We start from the raw sequence: 15,832 nt of genomic DNA, 5'->3' as shown, positions 1-15,832 counted from the left end.
GCTCCCGGATGGGCTCGAACCACAAACCTTTCGGTTAACAGCCGACGGCGCTAACCATTGCGCAACGGAAGCCCAAAGATTAAATGTTCGTCAGGTATTGTGGAAAAACTTACGATTTTTACATTACATCTGAGACCTCACAACACCGCTCACGGATGGGCTCGAACCACCAACCTTTCGGTTAACAGCCGAACGCGCTAACCATTGCGCCACGGAAGCCCAAAAATTAAATGGTCATCAGGTATTGTGGAAAAACTCTGAATTTTACGTTACATCTAAGACCTCAAAACACCGTTCCCGGATGGGCTCGAACCACCAACCTTTCGGTTAACAGCCGACGGCGCTAACCATTGCGCAACGGAAGCCCAAAGATTAAATGTTCGTCAGGTATTGTGGAAAAACTTACGATTTTTACGTTACATCTGAGACCTCACAACACCGCTCACGGATGGGCTCGAACCACTAACCTTTCGGTTAACAGCTGAACGCGCTAACCATTGCGCCACGGAAGCCCAAAAATTAAATGGTCGTCAGGTATTGTGGAAAAACTTTGGCATTTTACATTACATTTGAGATACCACAACACCGCTCCCGGGTTGGCTCGAACCACCAACCTTTCGGTTAACAGCCGAACGCGCCAAACATTGCGACACGGAAGCCCAAGATTAAATGGTCGTCAGGTATTGTGGAAAAACTTTGACTTTTTACGTCACATCTGAGACCTCACAACACCGCTCCCGGATGGGCTCGAACCACAAACCTTTTGGTTAACATCCGAACGCGCTAACCATGGAGCCAAGGAAGCTCAGAAATGAAATGGTCGTCAGGTATTGTGGAAAAACATCGACTTTTTACGTCACATCTGAGACCTTGCAACACCGCTCCCGGATGGGCTCGAACCACAAACCTTTTGAATAACAGCTGAACGCGCTAACCATTGCGCCACGGAAGCCCAAAAATTAAATGTTCGTCAGTTATTTTTAAAAAACTCTGAATTTTACGTTACATCTAAGACCTCAAAACACCGCTCCCGGATGGGCTCGAACCACCAACCTTTCGGTTAAAAGCCGACGGCGCTAACCATTGCGCAACGGAAGCCCAAAGATTAAATGTTCGTCAGGTATTGTGGAAAAACTTTGGATTTTTACGTTACATTTGAGATCTCACAACACCGCTCCCGGGTGGGCTCGATCCACCAACGGTTTGGTTAACAGCCGAACGCGCTAACCGAAAATTAAAAGCCCAAAAATTAAATGGTCGTCAAGTATTGTGGAAAAACTTTGACTTTTTACGTCACATCTGAGACCTCACAACACCGCTCCCGAATGGGCTCGAACCACCAACCTTTCGGTTAACAGCCGAACGCGCTAACCATTGCGCCACGGAAGCCCAAAAATTAAAAGGTCGTCAGGTATTGTGGAAAAACTTTGACATTTTACGTCACATTTGAGATCCCACAACACCGCTCCCAGGTGGGCTCGAACCACCAACATATTGGTTTACAGCCGAACGCGCTAACCATTGAGCCACGGAAGCTCAGAAATTAAATGGTTGTCACGTTATGTGGAAAAACTTTGACTTTTTACGTCACATCTGAGACCTTACAACACCGCTCCCGGATGGGCTCGAACCACAAACCTTTTGAATAACAGCTGAACGCGCTAACCATTGCGCCACGGAAGCCCAAAAATTAAATGTTCGTCAGTTATTTTTAAAAAACTCTGAATTTTACGTTACATCTAAGACCTCAAAACACCGCTCCCGGATGGGCTCGAACCACAAACCTTTCGGTTAACAGCCGACGGCGCTAACCATTGCGCAACGGAAGCCCAAAGATTAATTGTTCGTCAGGTATTGTGGAAAAACTTACGATTTTTACGTTACATCTGAGACCTCACAACACCGCTCACGGATGGGCTCGAACCACCAACCTTTCGGTTAACAGCCGAACGCGCTAACCATTGCGCCACGGAAGCCCAAAAATTAAATGGTCATCAGGTATTGTGGAAAAACTCTGAATTTTACGTTACATCTAAGACCTCAAAACACCGTTCCCGGATGGGCTCGAACCACCAACCTTTCGGTTAACAGCCGACGGCGCTAACCATTGCGCAACGGAAGCCCAAAGATTAAATGTTCGTCAGGTATTGTGGAAAAACTTACGATTTTTACGTTTCATCTGAGACCTCACAACACCGCTCACGGATGGGCTCGAACCACCAACCTTTCGGTTAACAGCTGAACGCGCTAACCATTGCGCCACGGAAGCCCAAAAATTAAATGGTCGTCAGGTATTGTGGAAAAACTTTGGCATTTTACATTACATTTGAGATCCCACAACACCGCTCCCGGGTTGGCTCGAACCACCAACCTTTCGGTTAACAGCCGAACGCGCCAAACATTGCGACACGGAAGCCCAAGATTAAATGGTCGTCAGGTATTGTGGAAAAACTTTGACTTTTTACGTCACATCTGAGACCTCACAACACCGCTCCCGGATGGGCTCGAACCACAAACCTTTTGGTTAACATCCGAACGCGCTAACCATGGAGCCAAGGAAGCTCAGAAATGAAATGGTCGTCAGGTATTGTGGAAAAACATCGACTTTTTACGTCACATCTGAGACCTTGCAACACCGCTCCCGGATGGGCTCGAACCACAAACCTTTTGAATAACAGCTGAACGCGCTAACCATTGCGCCACGGAAGCCCAAAAATTAAATGTTCGTCAGTTATTTTTAAAAAACTCTGAATTTTACGTTACATCTAAGACCTCAAAACACCGCTCCCGGATGGGCTCGAACCACCAACCTTTCGGTTAAAAGCCGACGGCGCTAACCATTGCGCAACGGAAGCCCAAAGATTAAATGTTCGTCAGGTATTGTGGAAAAACTTTAGATTTTTACGTTACATTTGAGATCTCACAACACCGCTCCCGGGTGGGCTCGATCCACCAACGGTTTGGTTAACAGCCGAACGCACTAACCGAAAATTAAAAGCCCAAAAATTAAATGGTCGTCAAGTATTGTGGAAAAACTTTGACTTTTTACGTCACATCTGAGACCTCACAACACCGCTCCCGGATGGGCTCGAACCACCAACCTTTCGGTTAACAGCTGAACGCGCTAACCATTGCGCCAAGGAAGCCCAAAAATTAAATGTTCGTCAGGTATTGTGGAAAAACTTTGGCTTTTTACGTTACATTTGAGATCCCACAACACCGCTCCCGGGTGGGCTCGAAACACAAACCTATTCGTTAACAGCCGAACGCGCTAACCATTGAGCCACGGAAGCTCAGAAATTAAATGGTTGTCACGTTATGTGGAAAAGTTTTGACTTTTTACGCTACTCCTGAGACCCCGCAACACCACTTCCGGGTAGGCTCGAACCACCAGCCTCTCGGTTAACAGCCGAACGCGCTAACCATTGCGCCACGGAAGCCCAAAAATCAAATGGTCGTCAGGTATTGTGGAAAAACTTTGGTTTTTTACGTTACATTTGAGACTTCACAACACCGCTCCCGGGTGGGCTCGAACCACCAACCTTTCGGTTAGCAGCCGAACGCGCTAACCATTGCGCCACGGAAGCCCAAGATTAAATGGTCGTCAGGTATTGTGGAAAAACTTTGGCTTTTTACGTTACATTTGAGATCCCACAACACCGCTCCCGGGTGGGCTCGAACCACAAACCTATTGGTTAACAGCCGAACGCGCTAACCATTGAGCCACGGAAGCTCAGAAATTAAATGGTTGTCACGTTATGTGGAAACGTTTTGACTTTTTACGCTACTTCTGAGACCCCACAACACCACTTCCGGGTGGGCTCGAACCACCAGCCTCTCGGTTAACAGCCGAACGCGCTAACCATTGCGCCACGGAAGCCCAAAAATTAAAAGGTCGTCAGGTATTGTGGAAAAACTTTGACTTTTTACGTCACATCTGAGACCTTACAACACCGCTCCCGGATGGGCTCGAACCACCAACTTTTCGGTTAACAGCCGAACGCGCTAACCATTGCGCCACGGAAGCCCCAAAATTTAATGGTCGTCAGGTATTGTGGAAAAGCTTTGGCTTTTTACGTTACATTTGAATCCCACAACACCGCTCCCGGGTGGCCTCGAACCATAAACCTATTGGTTAACAGCTGAACGCGCTAACCATTGAGCCACGGAAGCTCAGAAATTAAATGGTTGTCACGTATTGTGGAAAAAATTTGACATTTTACGTTACATCTGAGACCTCACAACACCGCTCCCGGATGGGCTCGAACCAACAACCTTTCAGTTAACAGCCGAACGCGCTAACCATTGCGCCACGGAAGTCCAAAAGTTAAATGGTCGTCAGGTATTGTGGAAAAACTTTGGCATTTTACATTACATTTGAGATCCCACATCACCGCTCCCAGGTGGGCTCGAACCACCAACCTATTGGTTAACAGCCGAACGCGCTAACCATTGAGCCACGGAAGCTCAGAAATTAAATGGTTGTCAAGTTTTATGGAAAAGTTTTGACTTTTAACGCTTATTCTGAGACCCCACAACACCACTTCCGGGTGGGCTCGAACCACCAGCCTCTCGGTTAACAGCCGAACGCGCTAACCATTGCGCCACGGAAGCCCAAAAATCAAATGGTCGTCAGGTATTGTGGAAAAACTTTAGCTTTTTACATTTGAGACCTCACAACACGGCTCCCGGGTGGGCTCGAACCACCAACCTTTCGGTTAACAGCCGAACGCGCTAACCATTGCGCCACGGAAGCCCAAGATTAAATGGTCGTCACGTATTGTGGAAAAACTTTGACTTTTTACGTCACATCTGAGACCTTGCAACACCGCTCCCGGATGGGCTCGAACCACAAACCTTTTGAATAACAGCTGAACGCGCTAACCATTGCGCCACGGAAGCCCAAAAATTAAATGTTCGTCAGTTATTGTGGAAAAACTCTGAATTTTACGTTACATCTAAGACCTCAAAACACCGTTCCCGGATGGGCTCGAACCACCAACCTTTCGGTTAACAGCCGAACGCGCTAACCATTTCGCCACGGAAGCCCAAAAATTAAATGGTCGTCAGGTATTGTGGAAAAACTTTGACTTTTTACGTTACATCTGAGACCTCACAACACCGCTCCCGGATGGGCTCGAACCACCAACCTTTCAGTTAACAGCCGAACGCGCTAACCATTGCGCCACGTAAATCCAAAAGTTAAATGGTCGTCAGGTATTGTGGAAAAACTTTGGCATTTTACATTACATTTGAGATCCCACATCACCGCTCCCAGGTGGGCTCGAACCACCAACCTATTGGTTAACAGCCTAACGCGCCAACCATTGAGCCACGGAAGCTCAGAAATTAAATGGTTGTCACGTTATATGGAAAAGTTTTGACTTTTTACGCTACTTCTGAGACCCCACAACACCACTTCCGGGTGGGCTCGAACCACCAGCCTCTCGGTTAACAGCCGAACGCGCTAACCATTGCGCCACGGAAGCCCAAGATTAAATGGTCGTCAGGTATTGTGGAAAAACTCTGAATTTTACGTTACATATAAGACCTCACAACACCGCTCCCGGATGGGCTCGAACCACCAACCTTTCGGTTAACAGCCGAACGCGCTAACCATTGCGCCACGGAAGCCCAAGATTAAATGGTCGTCAGGTATTGTGGAAAAACTCTGTTTTTACGTTACATATAAGACCTCACAACACCGCTCCCGGATGGGCTCGAACCACCAACCTTTCGGTTAACAGCCGAACGCGCTAACCATTACGCCACGGAAGCCCAAGATTAAATGGTCGTCAGGTATTGTGGAAAAACTTTGACTTTTAACGTCACATCTGAGACCTCACAACACCGCTCCCGGATGGGCTCGAACCACAAACCTTTTGGTTAACATCCGAACGCGCTAACCATGTAGCCAAGGAAGCTCAGAAATGAAATGGTCGTCAGGTATTGTGGAAAAACATCGACTTTTTACGTCACATCTGAGACCTTGCAACACCGCTCCCGGATGGACTCGAACCACAAACCTTTTGAATAGCAGCTGAACGCGCTAACCATTGCGCCACGGAAGCTCAAAAATTAAATGTTCGTCAGTTATTGTGGAAAAACTCTGAATTTTACGTTACATCTTAGACCTCAAAACACCGTTCCCGGATGGGCTCGAACCACCAACCTTTCGGTTAACAGCCGAACGCGCTAACCATTGCGCAACGGAAGCCCAAAAATTAAATGGTCGTCAGGTATTGTGGAAAAACTTAGACTTTTTACGTTACATTTGAGATCCCACATCACCGCTCCCAGGTGGGCTCGAACCACCAACCTATTGGTTAACAGCCGAACGCGCTAACCATTGAGCCACGGAAGCTCAGAAATTAAAATGTTGTCACGTTATATGGAAAAGTTTTGACTTTTTACGCTACTTCTGAGACCCCACAACACCACTTCCGGGTGGGCTCGAACCACCAGCCTCTCGGTTAACAGCCGAACGCGCTAACCATTGCGCCACGGAAGCCCAAAAATCAAATGGTCGTCAGGTATTGTGGAAAAACTTTGGCTTTTTACATTTGAGACCTCACAACACGGCTCCCGGGTGGGCTCGAACCACCAACCTTTCGGTTAACAGCCGAACGCGCTAACCATTGCGCCACGGAAGCCCAAGATTAAATGGTCGTCACGTATTGTGGAAAAACTTTGACTTTTTACGTCACATCTGAGACCTCACAACACCGCTCCCCGATGGGCTCGAACCACAAACCTTTTGGTTAACATCCGAACGCGCTAACCATGGAGCCAAGGAAGCTCAGAAATGAAATGGTCGTCAGGTATTGTGGAAAAACATCGACTTTTTACGTCACATCTGAGACCTTGCAACACCGCTCCCGGATGGGCTCGAACCACAAACCTTTTGAATAACAGCTGAACGCGCTAACCATTGCGCCACGGAAGCCCAAAAATTAAATGTTCGTCAGTTATTTTTAAAAAACTCTGAATTTTACGTTACATCTAAGACCTCAAAACACCGCTCCCGGATGGGCTCGAACCACCAATCTTTCAATTAACAGCCGACGGCGCTAACCATTGCGCAACGGAAGCCCAAAGATTAAATGTTCGTCAGGTATTGTGGAAAAACTTTGGATTTTTACGTTACTTTTGAGATCTCACAACACCGCTCCCGGGTGGGCTCGATCCACCAACGTTTTGGTTAACAGCCGAACGTGCTAACCGAAAATTAAAAGCCCAAAAATTAAATGGTCGTCAGGTATTGTGGAAAAACTTTGACTTTTTACGTCACATCTGAGACCTCACAACACCGCTCCCGGATGGGCTCGAACCACCAACATTTCGGTTAACAGCTGAACGCGGTAACCATTGCGCCAAGGAAGCCCAAAAATTAAATGTTCGTCAGGTATTGTGGAAAAACTTTGGCTTTTTACGTTACATTTGAGATCCCACAACACCGCTCCCGGGTGGGCTCGAACCACAAACCTATTGGTTAACAGCCGAACGCGCTAACCATTGCGCCACGGAAGCCCAAAAATTAATAGGTCGTCAGGTATTGTGGAAAAACTTTGACTTTTTACGTCACATCTAAGACCTCACAACACCGCTCCCAGATGGGCTCGAACCACAAACCTTTTGGTTAACAGCCGACGGCGCTAACCATTGCGCAACGGAAGCCCAAAGATTAAATGTTCGTCAGGTATTGTGGAAAAACTTACGATTTTTACGTTACATGTGAGATCTCACAACACCGCTCCGGGGTGGGCTCGAACCACCAACCTTTCGGTTAACAGCCGAACGCGCAAACCATTCCGCCACGGAAGCCCAAAAAAAAAATGTTCGTCAGGTATTGTGGAAAAACTTTGGCATTTTACATTACATATGAGATCACACAAAACCGCTCCCGGGTTGGCTCGAACCACCAACCTATTGGTTAACAGCCGAACGCGCTAACCATTGAGCCACGGAAGCTCAGAAGTTAAATGGTTGTCACGTATTGTGGAAAAGTTTTGACATTTTACGCTACATCTGAGACCGCACAACACCTCTCCCGGGTGGGCTCGAACCACCAACCTTTCGGTTAACAGCTGAACGCGCTAACCATTGCGCCAAGGAAGCCCAAAAATTAAATGTTCGTCAGGTATTGTGGAAAAACTTTGGCTTTTTACGTTACATTTGAGATCCCACAACACCGCTCCCGGGTGGGCTCGAACCACAAACCTATTGGTAAACAGCCGAACGCGCTAGCCATTGCGCCACAGAAGCCCAAAAATTAAAAGGTCGTCAGGTATTTTGGAAAAACTTTGACATTTTACGTCACATCTAAGACCTCACAACACCGCTCCCAGATGGGTACGAAACACAAACCTTTTGGTTAACAGCCGACGGCGCTAACCATTGCGCAACGGAAGCCCAAAAATTAAAAGGTCGTCAGGTATTGTGGAAAAACTTTGACTTTTTACGTCACATCTAAGACCTCACAACACCGCTCCCGGATGGGCTCGAACCACAAACCTTTCGGTTAACAGCCGAACGCGCCAACCATTGCGACACGGAAGCCCAAAAATTAAATGTTCGTCAAGTATTGTGGAAAAACTTTGACTTTTTACGTCACATCTGAGACCTCACAACACCGCTCCCGGATGGGCTCGAATCACAAACCTTTTGGTTAACATCCGAACGCGCTAACCATGGAGCCAAGGAAGCTCAGAAATGAAATGGTCGTCAGGTATTGTGGAAAAACATCGACTTTTTACGTCACATCTGAGACCTTGCAACACCGCTCCCGGATGGGCTCGAACCACAAACCTTTTGAATAACAGCTGAACGCGCTAACCATTGCGCCACGGAAGCCCAAAAATTAAATGTTCGTCAGTTATTTTTAAAAAACTCTGAATTTTACGTTACATCTAAGACCTCAAAACTCCGCTCCCGGGCTGGCTCGAACCACCAACCTTTCGGATAACAGCCGAACGCGCTAACCATTGCGACACGGAAGCCCAAGATTAAATGGTCGTCAGGTATTGTGGAAAAACTTTGACTTTTTACGTCACATCTGAGACCTCACAACACCGCTCCCGGATGGGCTCGAACCACCAACCTTTCAGTTAACAGCCGAACGCGCTAACCATTGCGCCACGGAAGCCCAAAAATTAAATGGTTGTCAGGTATTGTGGAAAAACTTTGGCATTTTACATAACATTTGAGATCCCACAACACCGCTCCCGGGTTGGCTCGAACCACCACCCTATTGGTTAACAGCCGAACGCGCTAACCATTGAGCCACGGAAGCCCAAAAATTAAATGTTCGTCAGGTATTGTGGAAAAACTTTGACTTTTTACGTCACATCTTAGACCTCACAACACCGCTCCCGGATGGGCTCGAACCACAAACCTTTTGGTTAACATCCGAACGCGCTAACCATGGAGCCAAGGAAGCCCAAAACTCAAATGGTCGTCAGGTATTGTGGAAAAACTTTGACTTTTTACGTCACATCTGAGACCTCACAACACAGCTCCCGGATGGGCTCGAACCACAAACCTTTTGGTTAACATCCGAACGCGCTAACCATGGAGCCAAGGAAGCTCAGAAATGAAATGGTCGTCAGATATTGTGGAAAAACATCGACTTTTTACGTCACATCTGAGACCTCACAACACCGCTCCCGGATGGGCTCGAACCACAAACCTTTTGAATAACAGCTGAACGCGCTAACCATTGCGCCACGGAAGCCCAAAAATTAAATGTTCGTCAGTTATTTTTAAAAAACTCTGAATTTTACGTTACATCTAAGACCTCAAAACGCCGCTCCCGGATGGGCTCGAACCACCAACCTTTCGGTTAACAGCCGACGGCGCTAATTATTGCGCAACGGAAGCCCAAAGATTAAATGTTCGTCAGGTATTGTGGAAAAGCTTTGGATTTTTACGTTACATTTGAGATCTCACAACACCGCTCCCGGGTGGGCTCGATCCACCAACGTTTTGGTTAACAGCCGAACGCCCTAACCGAAAATTAAAAGCCCAAAAATTAAATGGTCGTCAGGTATTGTGGAAAAACTTTGGCATTTTACATAACATTTGAGATCCCACAACACCGCTCCCGGGTTGGCTCGAACCACCACCCTATAGTTAACAGCCGAACGCGCTAACCATTGAGCCACGGAAGCTCAGAAATTAAATGGTTGTCACGTATTGTGGAAACGTTTTGACTGTTTACGCTACATCTGAGACCTCACAACACCGCTCCCGGATGGGCTCGAACCACCAACCTTTCGGTTAACAGCTGAACGCGCTAACCATTGCGCCACGGAAGCCCAAAAATTAAATGTTCGTCAGGTATTGTGGAAAAACTTTGACTTTTTACGTCACATCTGAGACCTCACAACACCGCTCCCGGATGGGCTCGAACCACAAACCTTTTGGTTAACATCCGAACGCGCTAACCATGGAGCCAAGGAAGCCCAAAACTCAAATGGTCGTCAGGTATTGTGGAAAAACTTTGACTTTTTACGTCACATCTGAGACCTCACAACACAGCTCCCGGATGGGCTCGAACCACAAACCTTTTGGTTAACATCCGAACGCGCTAACCATGGAGCCAAGGAAGCTCAGAAATGAAATGGTCGTCAGATATTGTGGAAAAACATCGACTTTTTACGTCACATCTGAGACCTCACAACACCGCTCCCGGATGGGCTCGAACCACAAACCTTTTGAATAACAGCTGAACGCGCTAACCATTGCGCCACGGAAGCCCAAAAATTAAATGTTCGTCAGTTATTTTTAAAAAACTCTGAATTTTACGTTACATCTAAGACCTCAAAACGCCGCTCCCGGATGGGCTCGAACCACCAACCTTTCGGTTAACAGCCGACGGTGCTAATTATTGCGCAACGGAAGCCCAAAGATTAAATGTTCGTCAGGTATTGTGGAAAAACTTTGTATTTTTACGTTACATTTGAGATCTCACAACACCGCTCCCGGGTGGGCTCGATCCACCAACGTTTTGGTTAACAGCCGAACGCCCTAACCGAAAATTAAAAGCCCAAAAATTAAATGGTCGTCAGGTATTGTGGAAAAACTTTGACTTTTTACGTCACATCTGAGACCTCACAACACCGCTCCCGGATGGGCTCGAACCACCAACCTTTCGGTTAACAGCTGAACGCGCTAACCATTGCGCCAAGGAAGCCCAAAAATTAAATGTTCGTCAGGTATTGTGGAAAAACTTTGGCTTTTTACGTTACATTTGAGATCCCACAACACCGCTCCCGGATGGGCTCGAACCACAAACCTTTTGGTTAACATCCGAACGCGCTAACCATGGAGCCAAGGAAGCTCAGAAATGAAATGGTCGTCAGGTATTGTGGAAAAACATCGACTTTTTACGTCACATCTGAGACCTTCCAACACCGCTCCCGGATGGGCTCGAACCACAAACCTTTTGAATAACAGCTGAACGCGCTAACCATTGCGCCACGGAAGCCCAAAAATTAAATGTTCGTCAGTTATTTTTAAAAAACTCTGAATTTTACGTTACATCTAAGACCTCAAAACACCGCTCCCGGGTTGGCTCGAACCACCAACCTTTCGGATAACAGCCGAACGCGCTAACCATTGCGACACGGAAGCCCAAGATTAAATGGTCGTCAGGTATTGTGGAAAAACTTTGACTTTTTACGTCACATCTGAGACCTCACAACACCGCTCCCGGATGGGCTCGAACCACCAACCTTTCAGTTAACAGCCGAACGCGCTAACCATTGCGCCACGGAAGCCCAAAAATTAAATGGTCGTCAGGTATTGTGGAAAAACTTTGGGATTTTACATAACATTTGAGATCCCACAACACCGCTCCCGGGTTGGCTCGAACCACCACCCTATTGGTTAACAGCCGAACGCGCTAACCATTGAGCCACGGAAGCTCAGAAATTAAATGGTTGTCACGTATTGTGGAAACGTTTTGACTGTTTACGCTACATCTGAGACCTCACAACACCGCTCCCGGATGGGCTCGAACCACCAACCTTTCGGTTAACAGCTGAACGCGCTAACCATTGCGCCACGGAAGCCCAAAAATTAAATGTTCGTCAGGTATTGTGGAAAAACTTTGACTTTTTACGTCACATCTGAGACCTCACAACACCGCTCCCGGATGGGCTCGAACCACAAACCTTTTGGTTAACATCCGAACGCGCTAACCATGGAGCCAAGGAAGCCCAAAACTCAAATGGTCGTCAGGTATTGTGGAAAAACTTTGACTTTTTACGTCACATCTGAGACCTCACAACACCGCTCCCGGATGGGCTCGAACCACAAACCTTTTGGTTAACATCCGAACGCGCTAACCATGGAGCCAAGGAAGCTCAGAAATGAAATGGTCGTCAGATATTGTGGAAAAACATCGACTTTTTACGTCACATCTGAGACCTCACAACACCGCTCCCGGATGGGCTCGAACCACATACCTTTTGAATAACAGCTGAACGCGCTAACCATTGCGCCACGGAAGCCCAAAAATTAAATGTTCGTCAGTTATTTTTAAAAAACTCTGAATTTTACGTTACATCTAAGACCTCAAAACGCCGCTCCCGGATGGGCTCGAACCACCAACCTTTCGGTTAACAGCCGACGGCGCTAATTATTGCGCAACGGAAGCCCAAAGATTAAATGTTCGTCAGGTATTGTGGAAAAACTTTGGATTTTTACGTTACATTTGAGATCTCACAACACCGCTCCCGGGTGGGCTCGATCCACCAACGTTTTGGTTAACAGCCGAACGCCCTAACCGAAAATTAAAAGCCCAAAAATTAAATGGTCGTCAGGTATTGTGGAAAAACTTTGACTTTTTACGTCACATCTGAGACCTCACAACACCGCTCCCGGATGGGCTCGAACCACCAACCTTTCGGTTAACAGCTGAACGCGCTAACCATTGCGCCAAGGAAGCCCAAAAATTAAATGTTCGTCAGGTATTGTGGAAAAACTTTGGCTTTTTACGTTACATTTGAGATCCCACAACACCGCTCCCGGATGGGCTCGAACCACAAACCTTTTAGTTAACATCCGAACGCGCTAACCATGGAGCCAAGGAAGCTCAGAAATGAAATGGTCGTCAGGTATTGTGGAAAAACATCGACTTTTTACGTCACATCTGAGACCTTCCAACACCGCTCCCGGATGGGCTCGAACCACAAACCTTTTGAATAACAGCTGAACGCGCTAACCATTGCGCCACGGAAGCCCAAAAATTAAATGTTCGTCAGTTATTTTTAAAAAACTCTGAATTTTACGTTACATCTAAGACCTCAAAACACCGCTCCCGGATGGGCTCGAACCACCAACCTTTCGGTTAACAGCCGACGGCGCTAACCATTGCGCAACGGAAGCCCAAAGATTAAATGTTCGTCGGGTATTGTGGAAAAACTTTGGATTTTTACGTTACATTTGATATCTCACAACACCGCTCCCGGGTGGGTTCGATCCACCAACGTTTTGGTTAACAGCCGAACGCGCTAACCGAAAATTAAAAGCCCAAAAATTAAATGGTCGTCAGGTATTGTGGAAAAACTTTGACTTTTTACGTCACATCTGAGACGTCACAACACCGCTCCCGGATGGGCTCGAACCACCAACCTTTCGATTAACAGCTGAACGCGCTAACCATTGCGCCAAGGAAGCCCAAAAATTAAATGTTCGTCAGGTATTGTGGAAAAACTTTGGCTTTTTACGTTACGTTTGAGATCCCACAACACCGCTCCCGGGTGGGCTCGAACCACAAACCTATTGGTTAACAGCCGAACGCGCTAACCATTGAGCCACGGAAGCCCAAAAATCAAATGGTCGTCAGGTATTGTGGAAAAACTTTGACATTTTACGTCACATCTAAGACCTCACAACACCGCTCCCAGATGGGTACGAAACACAAACCTTTTGGTTAACAGCCGACGGCGCTAACCATTGCGCAACGGAAGCCCAAAAATTGAAAGGTCGTCAGGTATTGTGGAAAAACTTTGACTTTTTACGTCACATCTAAGACCTCACAACACCGCTCCCGGATGGGCTCGAACCACAAACCTTTCGGTTAACAGCCGAACGCGCCAACCATTGCGACACGGAAGCCCAAAAATTAAATGTTCGTCAGGTATTGTGGAAAAACTTTGACTTTTTACGTCACATCTGAGACCTCACAACACCGCTCCCGGATGGGCTCGAACCACAAACCTTTTGCTTAACATCCGAACGCGCTAACCATGGAGCCAAGGAAGCTCAGAAATGAAATGGTCGTCAGGTATTGTGGAAAAACATCGACTTTTTACGTCACATCTGAGACCTTGCAACACCGCTCCCGGATGGGCTCGAACCACAAACCTTTTGAATAACAGCTGAACGCGCTAACCATTGCGCCACGGAAGCCCAAAAATTAAATGTTCGTCAGTTATTTTTAAAAAACTCTGAATTTTACGTTACATCTAAGACCTCAAAACACCGCTCCCGGGTTGGCTAGAACCACCAACCTTTCGGATAACAGCCGAACGCGCTAACCATTGCGACACGGAAGCCCAAGATTAAATGGTCGTCAGGTATTGTGGAAAAACTTTGACTTTTTACGTCACATCTGAGACCTCACAACACCGCTCCCGGATGGGCTCGAACCACCAACCTTTCAGTTAACAGCCGAACGCGCTAACCATTGCGCCACGGAAGCCCAAAAATTAAATGGTCGTCAGGTATTGTGGAAAAACTTTGGCATTTTACATAACATTTGAGATCCCACAACACCGCTCCCGGGTTGGCTCGAACCACCACCCTATTGGTTAACAGCCGAACGCGCTAACCATTGAGCCACGGAAGCTCAGAAATTAAATGGTTGTCACGTATTGTGGAAACGTTTTGACTGTTTACGCTACATCTGAGACCTCACAACACCGCTCCCGGATGGGCTCGAACCACCAACCTTTCGGTTAACAGCTGAACGCGCTAACCATTGCGCCACGGAAGCCCAAAAATTAAACGTTCGTCAGGTATTGTGGAAAAACTTTGACTTTTTACGTCACATCTGAGACCTCACAACACCGCTCCCGGATGGGCTCGAACCACAAACCTTTTGGTTAACATCCGAACGCGCTACCCATGGAGCCAAGGAAGCCCAAAACTCAAATGGTCGTCAGGTATTGTGGAAAAACTTTGACTTTTTACGTCACATCTGAGACCTCACAACACCGCTCCCGGATGGGCTCGAACCACAAACCTTTTGGTTAACATCCGAACGCGCTAACCATGGAGCCAAGGAAGCTCAGAAATGAAATGGTCGTCAGATATTGTGGAAAAACATCGACTTTTTACGTCACATCTGAGACCTCACAACACCGCTCCCGGATGGGCTCGAACCACAAACCTTTTGAATAACAGCTGAACGCGCTAACCATTGCGCCACGGAAGCCAAAAAATTAAATGTTCGTCAGTTATTTTTAAAAAACTCTGAATTTTACGTTACATCTAAGACCTCAAAACACCGCTCCCGGATGGGCTCGAACCACCAACCTTTCGGTTAACAGCCGACGGCGCTAATTATTGCGCAACGGAAGCCCAAAGATTAAATGTTCGTCAGGTATTGTGGAAAAACTTTGGATTTTTACGTTACATTTGAGATCTCACAACACCGCTCCCGGGTGGGCTCGATCCACCAACGTTTTGGTTAACAGCCGAACGCCCTAACCGAAAATTAAAAGCCCAAAAATTAAATGGTCGTCAGGTATTATGGAAAAACTTTGACTTTTTACGTCACATCTGAGACCTCACAACACCGCTCCCGGATGGGCTCGAACCA

General features: G+C 47.0%; 1 non-coding gene across 1 annotated transcript; it reads right to left on the bottom strand.

The window, feature by feature from the left end:
* Positions 1-3,514: 3,514 nt before the first annotated feature.
* Positions 3,515-3,587, bottom strand: TRNAS-GCU (transfer RNA serine (anticodon GCU)). Its single transcript has one exon. It is a non-coding gene; the product is annotated as a tRNA-Ser (tRNA).
* Positions 3,588-15,832: the final 12,245 nt, after the last annotated feature.

The sequence above is a fragment of the Phalangium opilio genome, unplaced genomic scaffold (genome assembly GCF_054372755.1).
Source record: "Phalangium opilio isolate 3A_F unplaced genomic scaffold, DU_Popi_V2 ptg000019l_1, whole genome shotgun sequence".
Taxonomy (NCBI): Eukaryota; Metazoa; Arthropoda; class Arachnida; order Opiliones; family Phalangiidae; genus Phalangium; species Phalangium opilio.
The sequence above is the reverse complement of the archived record's forward strand: the minus strand, read 5'-3'. Positions and strand labels throughout refer to the sequence as shown.